Source organism: Tenrec ecaudatus, chromosome 14 (genome assembly GCF_050624435.1).
Source record: "Tenrec ecaudatus isolate mTenEca1 chromosome 14, mTenEca1.hap1, whole genome shotgun sequence".
NCBI lineage: Eukaryota > Metazoa > Chordata > Mammalia > Afrosoricida > Tenrecidae > Tenrec > Tenrec ecaudatus.
The window spans coordinates 56,730,029-56,745,698 of record NC_134543.1 but is presented as its reverse complement, the minus strand read 5'-3'; the positions used below and the strand labels follow the sequence as shown (position 1 = coordinate 56,745,698).

Below are 15,670 nucleotides of genomic sequence, written 5' to 3'. Positions count from 1 at the left end.
GCGAGATTTATGGACATTGACTTCGCTCTCCTTCCTTGTGTAGTTGGCTAGAAACGGTCTTCAGGCAGTTTCTGAAATAATCATAGAACTCCCCTAGATTGCTTCCTTCTGGAATTGGAATAAATAAATACTACTATTTTACTAACACTATCATCTATTTTTCTTTATTGTAGAAAGTAAATGTTTCTTAATTAAGGATCTTTTTGGAAAACACTAATTCGGTGCTTAGTCCTCACCTTCCCACTCTTCAACTTTCATCTATCAATCATTTGATAGATGTTTATAAAGTGTTTGAAATATGCCACTGTAATAGCCAGTGAGTTAAAGAATGTATTCATAATGTTATCTAAAAGATATTCTGAAGATTTTTCTTAAAAAAATCTGCTCTCAAACAATATTTTTCACATGAATTCCAAACTTTAACTTTATCATCTTACTCCATCTTCTTGCTATCAATTCGCCCTTTAAAGGGGAACAAGCCAAGGTGGCCACTGAATGTAAATTTCTACTATCTTTGGGAAAGGGGACATAAACTACAGAAGAATCTATTTCTACTTACGATTGTAAAATGTAGGGGGCAATGGAAAGATATATTGCCACACAGACTTATTCTGATTTCTTACCTCAGAACAAATGCTGAACGCATCGCGAGTTACATAAAGGCAGAGAAGAGAGAGCACTGGTGTGACTGAGGATGGCAGGACAATCGATCAAATCTTTAGAAGCAATTGTTTCTTTTTGGAGGTAGTAATTCAAGCTTGATGCCTTTGGGCAATTCATAGTCAGTGGAAGTAGGCTATGTAAAATACAGCTCTTTATTCCATTACATATGTCTTCATAATTCTCTTTATTAACCTAACCAATCTGCCTTGTCACTACATCCTTTTGCTCGTTAGGCATCTCACAATAGTCCATCCGTGGAAATTCACTTTTTTCTCTAGCTCTTTAAAGTTTGCCTCTTCAAACGCAGTGTTAAGATAATATCTTCCCTGGCCTTCCTGGGCAACGCTACTTGCCTTTCGTTCCCTGGACTTGAGGAACTGTGTCGAGAACGACATAGAACATATATAAGTAGATGAAATCACCAGAGAGACAATAGAGACTTTATTTATGTGTGGGCACGGGACCTTACATAGTTTGGTTACGGTTGGCAGGGTTTCTGTGATTAAATATGATGAGAGAATATGCATTTTTATTATGTCCCAGAATTGAGGATAAAATTGAAAACTACTAAATTTCTTAGCCTGTTATTTATGGTTGACCAGGATGGATTTCAAATCTTCCTGTCTTAGGCTGTGTTCACAAGAAAAATAAAACACAATGCAGCTTTTATATGTGATGCTTTAACTCCAGGAAATGGCTCATGGAGTTCTAGAGGATAGCAAGTTTGAAGAACTTGGTTCACATATCACACTGGAAACTTCTCTTCTTAGCTCAGAAAGCTACAGGGGCTGCTGAGCTTATGATAAGCTGGTTAGACTGTAGAAGACTGTGGAGGCTGACACATTCCAAGATCAACAGGCACTGTTGCAGATTGCTGCCTCAAGTCCCTAGAAACGAAGGGCACATGGTAAGAGGTATACACGGTCCTGACCATGAAGAAAGCTAGAAAGTGTAGACAGATCTATTCATACATATTGGATGCTGGTCACACCCCCAAAGAAACTTCCTTTCAACTTATTCGCTTTTTAACATCATTTGCAAATTGGACATTAAATAAGAATGACTGAAGAAAAATTGGTGATTTGAACTGTGATGCTGGAGAAGAATATTGAAAGTACCATGGACTGCTAAAAGAGCACCAATCTGTCTAGGAAGAAATACGGCCAGAATGCTCCTTCATGGCTCGGATGACGAGACTTCATTTTCCATATTTTGGACATGTTGTCAGGGGAGACCAGTCTCTGGAGAAAGACATCATGTTTGGTAAAGTTGAGGGCAGCAGAGCAGAGGAAGTCTCTCGACAACATGGGTTGACACAGTGACTAGAAGAATGGGCTCCAACTCAGAAACTCTTGTCAGGATGGTGCAGGACCACGCTGTGTTTCGCTCTGCTGTGCACAGGGTGGTTACAGGTCAGAACGAACTCAAAGGCACCCACCAAAACAACTAGGGAGGTGGGAAGGAAAAGGATTGCTATGAATTTAAGAATTATTTCTGCTATGGCAGTGTGTGGAGGTCTGCTCTCTTTCTCCCCTTTGAAACTGGTGAGACTTATTATATATATATATAATGTAAAATTATATATAGTGTAAAATTATATATGATGTAAAATTATACATATAATTTTATATATAATATAAAATTATATATAATGTAAAATTAAATTAAAAGCAGTAACTAGAGACGCATATACTAATGAAAATCTATAAAATTCTGATATAAGAAAAGTAACTTTGTTATATTTGAATGGAGACACCACTCCAGACAGCTATCGCCCACACATCGGACTTCTGTCCTCCTGGCTCCCAGTTGAAGGGCTTTCTTCCTAGCAGGAGCAGGGCGTCATATCTACTCACCTTACCCGCATCTGCCTGGGGGTAAGTCTTACTCCTGGAGAAACATATTGGGGAGACGGTGCCTCTTCCTTCCTCCTAACTGCAAGAGGTCGTACCTTGGGTATCACCTGTTGAGAATCCTGGGCCTGCACTGACCCTTGCCCCTGCTCCTGAGAGGTGACTTAGGAGAGAACCTCAATCTTTTACTTCCTCCAATTCACCAAGTGTTCAGGTCCGACAACAGGACAATTACCGAGAAGGAAGTGAGCCATAGTTCTCCTCCCCATCGTCTGAGTTCTGACTCAGCAATTTTACATAGGGGAAGTAGACCAGGAAACAAACACCGCAGTTCCTAAGCTCTTCTTAATGGAACCGACCTCATGTTCAACAGAGTCGGGAGAAATTTAAGTGTAACTCATTCACTGCAGTGAGTGGATTTCAACTCACAGGGACACTATGGGACAGAGTGGAACTAACTACTTTTGGAGATTCCTAGGCTCTCCAGCTGCACAAAAAATAACAGAAAGCGTCATCTCTCTCCCGCGGAGCGGCTGGTCATTTCTCACTGGCGACCCTTAGGTTAGCAGCCCTATTCCTTATCCATGATGTTACCAGGGCTCTGAGCAAGCTCTCACCTGCCAGATTTTCATTCTAAACTCTAGTTTGTAGTTCCATTAGATTCCCGCTCAATTTTTTCACAGTATCTTGTACTGTTTTTCAGAGCTCATTAGGCTTTCGGATGTGTTCTGCTTTCAGCCAAGATCCATATGACATCAGCATGGATGTTCTTTGTTCCATGTTCTCTTCTGAATCATGCGTGAATTTCTGGCAGCTCCCTGTCATTGTGCTTCTGCAACCATTTTTGAATTGTGTTCAGCACATTTAAATCGTGTGGGACTTTAATGATTGTGCCTTGTGCTGGGTCACCTTTCTTTGAAATGGGAAGAGCAGGACTTCTCTGAAATGGACAAATGGATCTCTTCCAGCTAGTTGGTCAAGCAGCTAGCTGTCTTCCAAAATTTTTGTCATTGTTGAGTCAGCATTTCTAAAGTTGCATCAGCTTGCTGCGATCTTTCAGCTGATACTATGTCAATTCCTAGAACTTTGTTTAGTGCCATGTTGGCTTTTTCCTTGAATACCTTGTTTCTTGGCTTCTTCCTTAAACATTGTTGGATACCATATGTTACCTATTGAAATGGTTGAATGTCACCAATTATTATGGCACAGTGACGTGTATATTCCTTCCATCTCCTTTCTATGCTTTATTCATCAGTCTTTGTTTTCCCAAATACTCCTTCAATATTTCAGCTTGAGCCTTGTATTTTTCTTATTTTTTTCCAGCTTGATATATGCCGAGTATGTTCTTTTATATTTCCATACAGGCTCCCCTTTGAAATTTTCTGTTAAGCACTTTGACATCATCATCTCTACCTTTTTTTAAAACTTCTCTACTTTCAAGAGCAAATTTGCAGTCCCTTCTGACATACACTTTAGACTTTACCTTTTCTCTCTATTTTAATGACTTTCTGCTTTCTTCATGTAGGATGGTCTTGATATCATTCCACAACTTATTTGGTCATTGTTCAGGGCATCAAATTTGTTCTTCAATTGTTCTGTAAATTCAGATGGGATATGTGCATGTTGCATTTTGCCTCTCATGGACTTATTTCAATTATATTTAGCTTCAACTTTCACATACATATCAACAAGTAGTAGTTGTTCCAGAATTACTTTCTAGTCTTGTTTTGGCTGATAACAGTTAGCTTTTCCATTATGTTTACATATATATGTATATTCTCAATTTTATTCCTATTTATTTTGTTTGGCAAGTATAATTGGTCTATCAAAATATTATCCTATCATTTCCCACTTAATTTCTTTCACCAAGGCCACATTTCATATTTGACATTAATTATCAATTCATCTTTATATCATGATTGAATTTCAAACTGAAGATATTGGTAGAATTCTTAAATATCTTCATTACTAGACTAAGTGGTTGGTGTGTAAATATGAATAGTAGTTGGATTACCTGGCTTCTTTATATGTGTATGGTTATTATCCTATCACAGACAACATTGTACTTGAAGATAAATACTAAAATGTTACTTTGGGAGATGAATTGGAGCAATAAATGAATGTGATGGAAAACAAATGTATTTATATCGAAATAATTTCTGATGGACATTTCATAGTAAATCAATGACTATAAAATACAAAATCAAACCCTAAAAACCTCACTGCCATTGACTCAACTCTGACTCCAGCAATGCTCAAGGTGATGGTAGAACTGCCCTGTGGGTTTCCAGGCTGCAGTTCTGTAAGGAGGAAAAAGCGTTATCTTTCTGCCTCAGAGTGGCTGGTGGTTTGGAACTGCTGACCTTGTAGTTAGCAGCCCAACACTACACCTCCATTATTCCTGAACCTGACAATACTAAGCCCAAAATATCAGCAATTGTCCTGAATCCCACCTCAGCAGACAATGAAACGTCTAGCTAGTTTCTATTTCCTAAACATGCCTGTCCTTCCCAGGAGTTGAAACTTGTCCCAGAACTAGCTAATGAAGACATGCCAGCTTATATTTACTTAGTTTAAAAATTTTCTTTAATCACGAACAATAAAAAGATGACCATCAGCCTATCAGGAATTTTCCCTTGTTTATCACCTTCTTTTTTGCCTTCTTTATTCCTGTGCACTATGCTTACAAAAATCACTGTGCTCTGTACTACTTTGGAGTGCTCTTGTTTGACTTCAGACCAGTGAACCCCCACCTCATGCAAAAATTATTTAAAAGTTTATTCATTTGTATTCTAATTTTGTGGAAAATTTTTAATGAGTCTTTCAAGTTTTTGGTAATTAACTGCTATATTACCCCCCACCCCTTACTCAGTTCTAATTCTGTGCCCCTAAGCAATAATTATCTTAGAATATACTCTGTAACTTGTGTATTTTGTTTCTTGTTTATCCTGTCTCTCTCCTTGCTGGAAATAAATAAGCTTCAGGAGAGTTTGGATCTTTATTTGCTTTCTTCACTAATAAACAGGGGTACCTGCACCACCCCCCCCAAAAAAATGGAAAAATACTCCACTTGGTGGAGCTTTCATAGTGCACATTTTTTCCCCCGCGAGGTGAACATCCAGCAACCTGCTCTGAGTTAGTGCATTCAGTGTCAGCACCTAGGAAGGTTCTTTCTAGTCACAGTGAATTTTTCAAGAAAAGCAATTTCACTCAACTTGTTACTTGTTTCGGTTGATTTAAGAGAACAGCTAGTGACTGTGAAATTTTGTCTCCTGCTCAGGGAAATTGCCACAGAAACTGTTGTGATGCTGAACACAGCTTACAAGGGCAGCATTATACAGGAAAAAAACTAAGTGTAAGAGTTGTTTTCTTGCTTCAAAATAGGTGAAATGTTGATTGATGACAAACCTCTTTTTGAACATCCATTAACTTCTCAAAGAGATGAATATGTAGACTCATAATGCATTTGGAGTTCATTCTACCAGGTCAAACTGTCGACCAACCCTTCTATTTAGAGGTTCTGAAAAGATTGTGTGATGTGGGACAAAAAAGCTTGATTTGTGGTCAATGGGGAACTGATTTTGCCACAACAACAATGCACCTGCTCACACAGACATCTCAGTGTGAGTAGGTGTTGGCAAAACACAGCGTGCCTCTCTTGCTCCGTGCATCTGACTCACCTGATCTCACTCTGGGCAACTTCTTTATGTTTCTGAGAATGAAGAGGGACATGAAAGGACCGCGATTTGACAACTTAGAAGAGATGAAGAAGAAAACAATGGAGGTGCTGTCAGCCATCCAAACAGATAAGTTTGAAAATGTTTCCAATAATGGAATCACAGATTTGACAAGTGTATTAAGTGTAATGGAGAGTACTTTAAAGACGATAAAAAAAAATTTGTAAAAATATTTAAATACATAGCTTTGAAAAAAATTTCAGGTTTTTTGGGATACCCCCTCATATGTAAACTAAATGGGAAATATACTCCACACTTTAGAAAAATATCAATCAGAATCCTACAAAATTATGAAATAAAAAATAGAACTAACAATTGAGTACATTAAAATAATTATTATAAATATTCTCCATAATTTGAAGAAGAGAAAACCCTAAACAGGCTGAGAAAAGTGAACAATATAAAAAGTCAAAATGAACTCTATAGAACGCTATAACTGAAAGATTGCTAATGGGAATTATCAGGAAAATAAACATTACAAAACAAAAGATTACTTAATGAAGACAGAAAGAGACAATATAAAATACATGGTAAAAAATGAAGAGCACATTTGAAACTTGGAGTAATATCAAGTACTCTCATACATGCAGGGGCTTCAAAAAATCATGGAAATTTCCCATTATCTTTTCATTGTATTTTCCAAGAACTTTTCGAAGCCCTCACACATCGATTGTAGTTTAAGACAGAGAGAAGAGAGGGAAGGAAACAGGATAAATATTGTTTGGGAAAAATGTTAGCAAAACCTCAAAACCTGTTTATAAGCCTCAAATTCAAGAGTTTCAGCAAACCACAAGTAAAAGAATGCTCGGGAAAGTAAACACTGCTTAAGAAATTACACAATGGCACAGCACAATAAAATCATTGACTTCCAGAAGAGGAATGCCTTAACAGCAGCCTGAAGAAAAGGGCACCTTATGATGACCATGTACACTGGTAAATGTTTAACAACTTGCTTTTGGAGGGGGCGGACGGGGATGACACTCACTTGAATAGTTTTCAAACGCTAGTCTAGTTTAATCGAGTGTTCCTGGAAATGGAGGCATCGCGACCAACTTCCACAAGGTGTTACAAAATGGACACAGCAAGCCACAGTGAGTAGAGGAAAGCAGTGCTCAGAAGCAAGCAGACAAAATCAGGGACTTAAAAATAGTGGAGGAGACACATGAAACAAAAGAAACACTTGGAATTCTTTAGCAAGCAAAATATTTACGGAGATGACTATAATATAACTATTATTTTACTTAAAGCAAAAGCTGAAAGAATTCAGCCCCCAGCAGATCTCCTCTACAGGAAATAGTAGGGCATAGTTTTAAGGGAAAAGTAAAATGACATCAGATGGAAATTTGGATCTATGTACAAGAATGAATAATGGTAGAATGGTAAACACTTTAGTGTTCATATTTAAGAATATAAAAGATATTTGTCATTTTATAACATGTTAAATGGTAATGGGCTACTAAAAGCAGGAAAATAACAAGATATTTGGTCATTTATAACACACGAAGAAGTAACATTCATGGTAATATGCAGGGTAGGAAGGGGACATGGAAATACCATGTTTCTCACATTAATCCACTCATACACATAGCAGTTTGAAAGAAAATGGACAGTGAGCACATTATTTGTGTGAACATGTGATACACCCATTTAAAATTCTTACACTCTAGATGTAGTGGCATAACATTACCATATGCATATGGTAAACATTGATTTTATAAAACTAAGAGCAATAACTAAAATAAAGATGTGCAGATTCTAAGCCAAGGTAGTCATGGAAATAAAATTAAAATAGTAGATTAATAATGAATATGACTAGAGCATTTTATGCTTCATAAAATAAGTCAATCTCAAAAGGACAAGTAGTATATGATCAAGGATTCCAGGAAGATGGTGACAGAGTGACACATACCAGAGGGACTCCACAGAAATCATCCCAGGAGAGTTGCTTAGAGAGAAATTTAATGCTGCTGGATTGCAGGAGGAGCATCATAAAGATAAGTAGGCACTGACCTACATGGTTTTGAGGGGCTGGGGGCTTTGGGCTTTCTTCAGTGGATACCAGCTGGGGCTTGACCTTGGCCCTGCCACTGTCTCTTCCAGAATCCATTTGGAGCCCTTCGGGAGGCTTGGTCTCGACACAGCCATAGTTTGCCGCCACCTGCCTTGGGGCAGGGACTGGACTCTTGTGGCTCCACGGGCATGGTTCGCAGTTTAGCTAAATTATTGCTTTTGTTTCCATCTTTCTCTCTATCCCCCATGTTCTTGGAGGGCTGAACAAGGGCTTTTTCTCAACACAACCACAGCTTGCCACAGCCGCCTCGGGGCAGGGACTAAATCCTTACAGTTCCATGGGTGTGGATCCGGACTCAACTACATCGTTGCTTTTGATTCCCTCTTTACTACATGCCACACACACTCAGCATGCTTACTTTTTAATTTTATTTTCTCCTCTTTGTCTCTTTACTGTTGTCTCACACTCCACTGCTGACCTCCAAACTACTCCCCTTAGCCTAGGGCATTTACACTTGTGCCATACCCAGCTAGGTGAGCTACACCCTGTGTAGATAGCCCAGGTCTGAGGAAATCCCTGCTAACCTCCACCAGAGGATACTCTGCTCAACTTCTTACCTGGGCATTCCTGCCTGTGTGCCTGGGGCCCTAAGGCAGCTCAGCCAAAACTCGTCACCATTACAAGCTGCTGAAGGAACCTCTGCCCAACCTCAATAACACCAAACCAGGCAACCCACAAACCTTCTGGGGCACTACCCTGAGAGGGAAGACACAGGAGGATAAAGTGGTATGTAAATTCCATAGTGAAATTAGTTGTAGGCAGTTCAAAGAAGCATTCCTACAAGTCTCCCAGAGAGAGCCAGTGCTATTCTCCTCTAAAACAATGCAACACAAAGAACCATCAGCCCCAATGACCTCAACGTAAAAACAGGAGAAACAAAAGGCAATGGCAGAAGATGTCCCGAACATAATGACATGCATAGAAGAAGCAGACATTGAGCTGCCACAGAAATAAATTTTAAGAATGCTGCTTGGAGTCATATAGGATATGAAGGAAACAATGCAGAAAAAGGATGAAATGATAGAGGAGATAAAGGCTATATATCAAAGGGAAATATAGGAGCTTAGGGAGGAGATAATAAAAACCAGTAGCAGAATCACAGACCTCAATAATCAACGGGAGGAAGCAGAGAACCACATCAGTGACTTGGAGGACAGCCAAGCAGACTCTAACAAACACGAACAAAAATCTAATAAGATCATCAGAGAAGCTGAAGAAAACTTAAGAACCATGTCTGATTCTATGAAGTGGAACATTAGAATTATTGGCTTACCAGAGGAAGACACAACAAAGAAGTCATCTGCAACAACAGTGAGAGCATTCTTGGAGGAAAACTTCCACAGATTAAAACCAGGCAAACATTCAGAAGTCTGAAAGAACACCAGCTAGACTAAATCCCAAGAAGACACCATCAAAGCACATAATAGTCAAACTATCCACTTTGAGTTAAAGGAGAAAATCATGAGAGCAGCTAGGGAAAAACAAGCAATCACGTATAATGGTTCCCAAATAAGAATATGCTCAGACCTATCAGTAGAAACGATGAAGAAGAGGAGAGAGTGGGCTAACATACTCCAAAAATTGAAGGAAAACAACACAAACCCAAGAATACTCTACCCAGCCAAATTATTGTTCAAGATAGATGGAGAAGTAAGAGTCTTACCAGACAAGGAAAAACTCAAAGAATGCATTAGAAGAAAGCCAGCCCTACAAAAGATCCTTGCCGACCCAGTATGGGCAGAAGAACAATAATCACCAAGCATAAATAAAAGTCTGCCACAAAGAACAAACTCACCCAGTGGAAACAAAGAGAAAACAGACCCCAAGATAGCATTGGCTTAAGGATGGAAAGAAGTCAAGAATGACACACACACACACATGCACAACACACTAATGAGAAAGAAATGTAGGAAAACACCCAACACAAAAGGCATAAGATGACATCACAGAGCCCGCAGATGAAGATAATAACCCTGAATATCAATGGCCTGAACTCAGGCATTAAAAGACTGGGACTAGCAGACTGGCTTTGAAAACACAACCCAACAATCTGCTGACTACAGGAGACATATCTCAAGGCTACAGACAAAAATAGGCTGAGAAACAAAGGCTGGAGAAACGTATATCAAGCAAATAACAATTCAAAATAAGCAGGGTTGCAATCCTAATCTTGGTTAAAATTGACCTCAAAGTTCAAACCATAAAAAAGAGATATGGAGAGACGCTATATAATGCTCAAGGTATTGGTAGACAAAGAACCACTAAGTATTGTAAACATATATTCCCCTAATGAGGGACCCGCTGAATATGTCACCAAACACTCTAAAAGATGAAAAATGAAATCACAGCGTCAACAATTATCATGGGTGACTTTAATACACTGCTCTCTGAGAAAGAAAGATCACAGGAAAAAGAAACTCAACAAGGAGGCTACATATCTAAACATTACAATTACACAGTTTGCCATGATAGACATTTACATAGGTTTTCATCCAAATATAATATATTAACTTTCTTCTCAAGCCCCCATGACACTTATTCAAAGATAGACCACATGCTGAGGCATAAATTTAAGCACATTGGTATCATACAGACCTCTCTCTATGACCATTGTGACATAACGCTGAAAAATCAATAAAAGGAAGATGAATGAACCAAGAGCAAACAGTTGGAGGATGAATAAGTCTCTATTGCAAAAGGAGTGTGTACTGGCACAGATCAGAGATGAAATTAGGAAATTTCTAGAAACCAACTAGAATAAGCACATGATGTACCATAACTTATGGGACACAGCAAAGGCAGCTATCAGAGGAAGTTTCATAGAAATTCATGCACACCTGAGAAAGGAAGAGAGACTCATGGTTGATATGCTGCCACAAAATATACAACAACTAGAGCAGAGTCAGCAGGACAATCCTACTAATTGCAAAAGAAAAGAAATTATAAAAATCAGGGCTGAGATTCAGGAGAGGGAAAATAAGAAGACTATGGAAGAAAATAATGCTGCCAAAAAAATGGTTCTTTGAAAGGATAAACAGAATTGACTGACATCTGGAAAACCAAACCAGAAAAAAGGAGGGAACAAATCTCAATAGCAAGAATAAGGGATGAAAGAGGGGACATTACAACAAACCCTAATGAAAGCAAAAGGATAGTTACACAGTACTAAGAAGGATTGTACTCCAATGAATTCAACAATTTGGAAGACATGCACAAATTCTTCGAAAAACAACCTCTCTCTAGATTATCCTTGATGGATGTTAAGAATCTCAACAGATCCATAGCAATAGAAGAAATAGACAAGGTTTTCAGGAATTGCCAACAAAAACATCCCCTGGACCAGATGGCTACACTGGAGAATTCTACCAAGCATTTAGGGAAGAACTAACACCAATCATACACAAAATCTTCCAGAACATAGAAAAAGATGGCAAACTCCCGAACTCCTTCAATGAAGCTAGTATAACGCTGATACCAAAACCAGGCAAGGATCCCACAAGAATCGAGAACTACAGACCAGTATCCCCAATGAACATTGATTCAAAAATCCTTAACAAAATACTAGCCAACAGAATACAAAACATATAAAACAAATAATTCACCATGACCAAGTGGGATTCATACCAGAGATGGCTCAACATACACAACACCATTAATATTATTCAACGCATTGACATGAAAAACTATAAAAACCACATGAAAATATTGATAGATGCAGAAAAAGCATTCTACAACATCCAACACCAATTCCTGTTTAAGACACCTGAAAATGTAGGAATGGAAGGAAAGTTCCTCAAGACAGTACAAGTTATATATGAAAAACCAACAGGCAATGTGGTAGTCAAGAGAAAAGACTAACACAATCCACTGAAAAAGGGAACCGGACAAGGATGCCCCTTGTCCCCACTCTTATTTAATATCATGCTGGAGGTTTTAGCTAACAACTTAAGGCAAAGAAAAGATATCAAAGGTATTTGTCTGGGAAAGGAAGAGGTGAAACTATCGTTATTTGCAGATGATATGATTTCACATATGGAAAATCCCAAAAGCTCCATAGGGGAGTACTGGAAGCAATAGAGGAGTTTGGCAGAGTGGCAGGACACAAAATCAACAAACAGAAGTCTATTGGACTGTTATACACATCAGGTAATGCCACAGATGAGGAGATCAAAAAGGTGGTACCCTTCACAATAGCCAAGCACAAATTGAAATATCTAGGGATACACCTGACTAAAAGAACAAAAGATCTATGCAGGGAAAACTACAGAACACTATTGCAAGAAACCAAGAGTGACCTCAACAAATAGAAGAATATCCCATGCTCATAGATTGCAAGATTCAATACAGTCAAGATCAGTTCTGCTAAAGGCACTATATAAATTTATGCAATTCTGATACAATTACCCTCATCTTTCTTCAAGGAAATGGAAAAACTGATTACCAACTTCATATGGAGAGGGAAGAAGCCCAGAATTAGCAGAGAAATCCTCAAGAAGAAGGACACCGTGGGAGGGCTTGCTTTACCTGACTTTGGCACATACTATACAGCCACAGTTGTCAAAACTTCATGGTATTGGTACAATGACATATACTCAGACCAATGGAAAAGAACTGAAAACCCAGAAATAAAATCTTCAGCATACAGACAATTGATCTTTGATAAGGGCCCCAAAATATCAAATGGGAAGCAGATGCCCTCTTTAACAAGTGGTGCTGGAAGAAATGGATATTTACCTGCAGAAAAATGAAGCAAGACCCTTATCTCACTCCATGCACAAGAATAAATTCAAGGTGGATCACAGACTTTGAAGTTAAACCCCAAACTATTAGGGCCATCAATGAGGGAATTGGGACCAACTTGAGAACTTTGGCACAGGGAATACATGGGCTAACAGAAATAGGGAAGGACACAAACAGAGGAAGCACAAACTGACAAGTAGATATACTGACGATAAAACACCTGTGTATATCAAAATAATTCATGAAAAGAGTAATAAGAGAGTCCAAAGACTGGAAAAAACATCTTTAGCAATGCAAGGGCCTTATTACTAAAATCTACAATACTCTGCTAGCTTCCAAAAAGAAAAAAATCCTAATTGCCCTCTGAGGAGGTGGGCTAAGGACCTGAACAGAAGTTTCACGGGGGGGGGGGGGGGGGGTGTGGTCAGAAATCTGAATGCCCAACAAACATATGAGAAAATGTTCCTGATCTTTAGCTATAAGAGAAATGCAAATTAAAACAACAATGAGTACCACCTAACACTCTCAAAGGTAGCCCAATTAAAAATATAGAAAGAAACAAGTGTTGGAGGGACTGTGGGGAGCCAGGAACTCTCATCCACTGCTGGTGGACCTGAAAGTATGTACAGCCACTATGGAAATCGATCTGGCGATATCTAAAACAGATGAAAAATGAGTTACCATATGACCCAGCAATCCCCCTACTGGGCATATACCCAGAAGAGGCAAGAAACAAACCAAGGCCAGACGTCTGTGCTCCAATGTTCATTGCGGCACAGTTCACAATTACAAGTATTTGGAAACAACCCAAATTTCCATCAACTGATGATTGGATTAAAAAGCTGTGATATATACATACAATGGAGTACGATGCATTGCTAAAAAGCAGTGATGAATGTATGAAGCACATCGCTGCATGGGAAGAACTGGAGGAATCATGCTAAGCGAAGTAAGCCAAGCACAAAAGGACAACTACAACATGAATCTGCTGAGATAAGCTTTTTTAAAAAAATGCAAAAAGGCATAGGGAAAAAGTTACTGTTACAAACATTCCTGGGGTGAGGACCAGGTAATATGGCAGGGACCAGACAAAATACAGCGATACACATGGTAGACAAATAAAAAAGGAGGTGGAGAAAGGAAAAAAATAATAATAAAAATGAAATGGGTAGCTGGGGCATAGAGCACTAACCCACTGAATGGGAGGGTATTGTTTATATCTCCACAGGGAAAGAGGGACCAGATTTCATCCCAGTGATCCAAGATGTGAATGCAATATACCGGCGTGGATTAGGGAACCAGTGGAGAGGTCAGGGTGGCCAGTCCCTATCCCAACTACTAAATGGACACCTGCCTCTCCCACTAGAAGAATTTATTTCAAATGACAGCATTGAATCTGCAACTCCAAAGAAGATGTGTTTGTTCATCAGACTGCCATCAAGAAGAATAAACCACGGAAATATCTGCGCAGCGTGGCCGATGGAGAAACTGTGGAGTTCGAAGTGGTTGAAGGAGAGAAGGGTGCAGAAGCAGCCAATGTGAATGGCCCAGAAGGAGTTCCCATAGAAGGGAGCCACTGTGCCGCAGACCGCCACCGGTACAGATGTGGCTACTATGGCAGACGCCCTGGGCCTCCCCGTAATTAGGCTGGGGAGGAGGAGGAGGAAGGGAGCGGCAGCAGTGAAGGATTTGACCCCCCTGCCACTGATGGGCAGTTCTTTGGGGCGTGGAGTCAGCTGCGCTGCCCCCAGTGTCGCCCTCAGTACCGGCAGCGGCGGTTCCCGCCTTACCACGTGGGACAGACTTTTGACCGGCGCTCGGGTCTTTCCCCGTCCCAACAGAATGCAGGCTGGTGAGATTGGATAGTTGAAGGATGGGGTCCCGGAGGGAGCACAACTTCAGGGTCCGATTCATCGAAATCCAACTTACCGCCCACGGTACCGTAGGGGACCTCTTCGCCCTCGAGCTCCTCCGGCTGTTGGAGAGGCTGAAGATAAAGACAATCAACAAGCAGCCAATGGTCCAAACCAGCCATCGGCTCGCCGTGGTTACCGGCTCCCGTACAACTACCGGCGCCGCCCCCGTCAACCCAATGCTCCTTCACAAGATGGCAAAGAGACCAAGGCAGGTGACGTCCCAACTGAGAACCCTGCTCCAGCCACACGAGGCAAAACACTAAGTGGGAGCAACAGAACAAGGGAATGGAGTGGTTAGGTGCCAGTGAATGCTGAAGGTGGACTTTGGGGCCAAAGCATGGTGCCCCAACGATTTGGACTGGAAAAAACTCCTAAAGGTCAACAAACAACCCTTGAACTAACTACAATCTTTTCTTTCTTGTGTTTTGGGTTGTTGTTGTTTTTTGTCATTGGTTTGTTGTTGTTCTGCTGTATGTTATTACTTGGTTTTGCTCTGTCTTGTTTTTGTGCCTGTTATTATCTCTGCAGGTCTGTCTAAATAAGATAGGCTGGATGAATAATCTGGAGGAGAAAACAATGGGACCAACAGTCCTGGGAGGACATGGTAGAGGGGGAAGTGAGGGTTAAAGTAGTAGTGTTAATAAACCCAGGGACAAGGGAAAAACGAGTGACCCAAATTGGTGGTGAGGA

The 15,670-nt window shown here is 39.9% G+C and overlaps 1 pseudogene; it reads left to right on the top strand.

Annotated features, from left to right (window-relative positions):
• Positions 1 to 14,461: 14,461 nt before the first annotated feature.
• Positions 14,462 to 15,278, top strand: LOC142426581 (Y-box-binding protein 3-like; annotated as a pseudogene).
• The last annotated feature ends 392 nt before the right edge of the window (positions 15,279 to 15,670 follow it).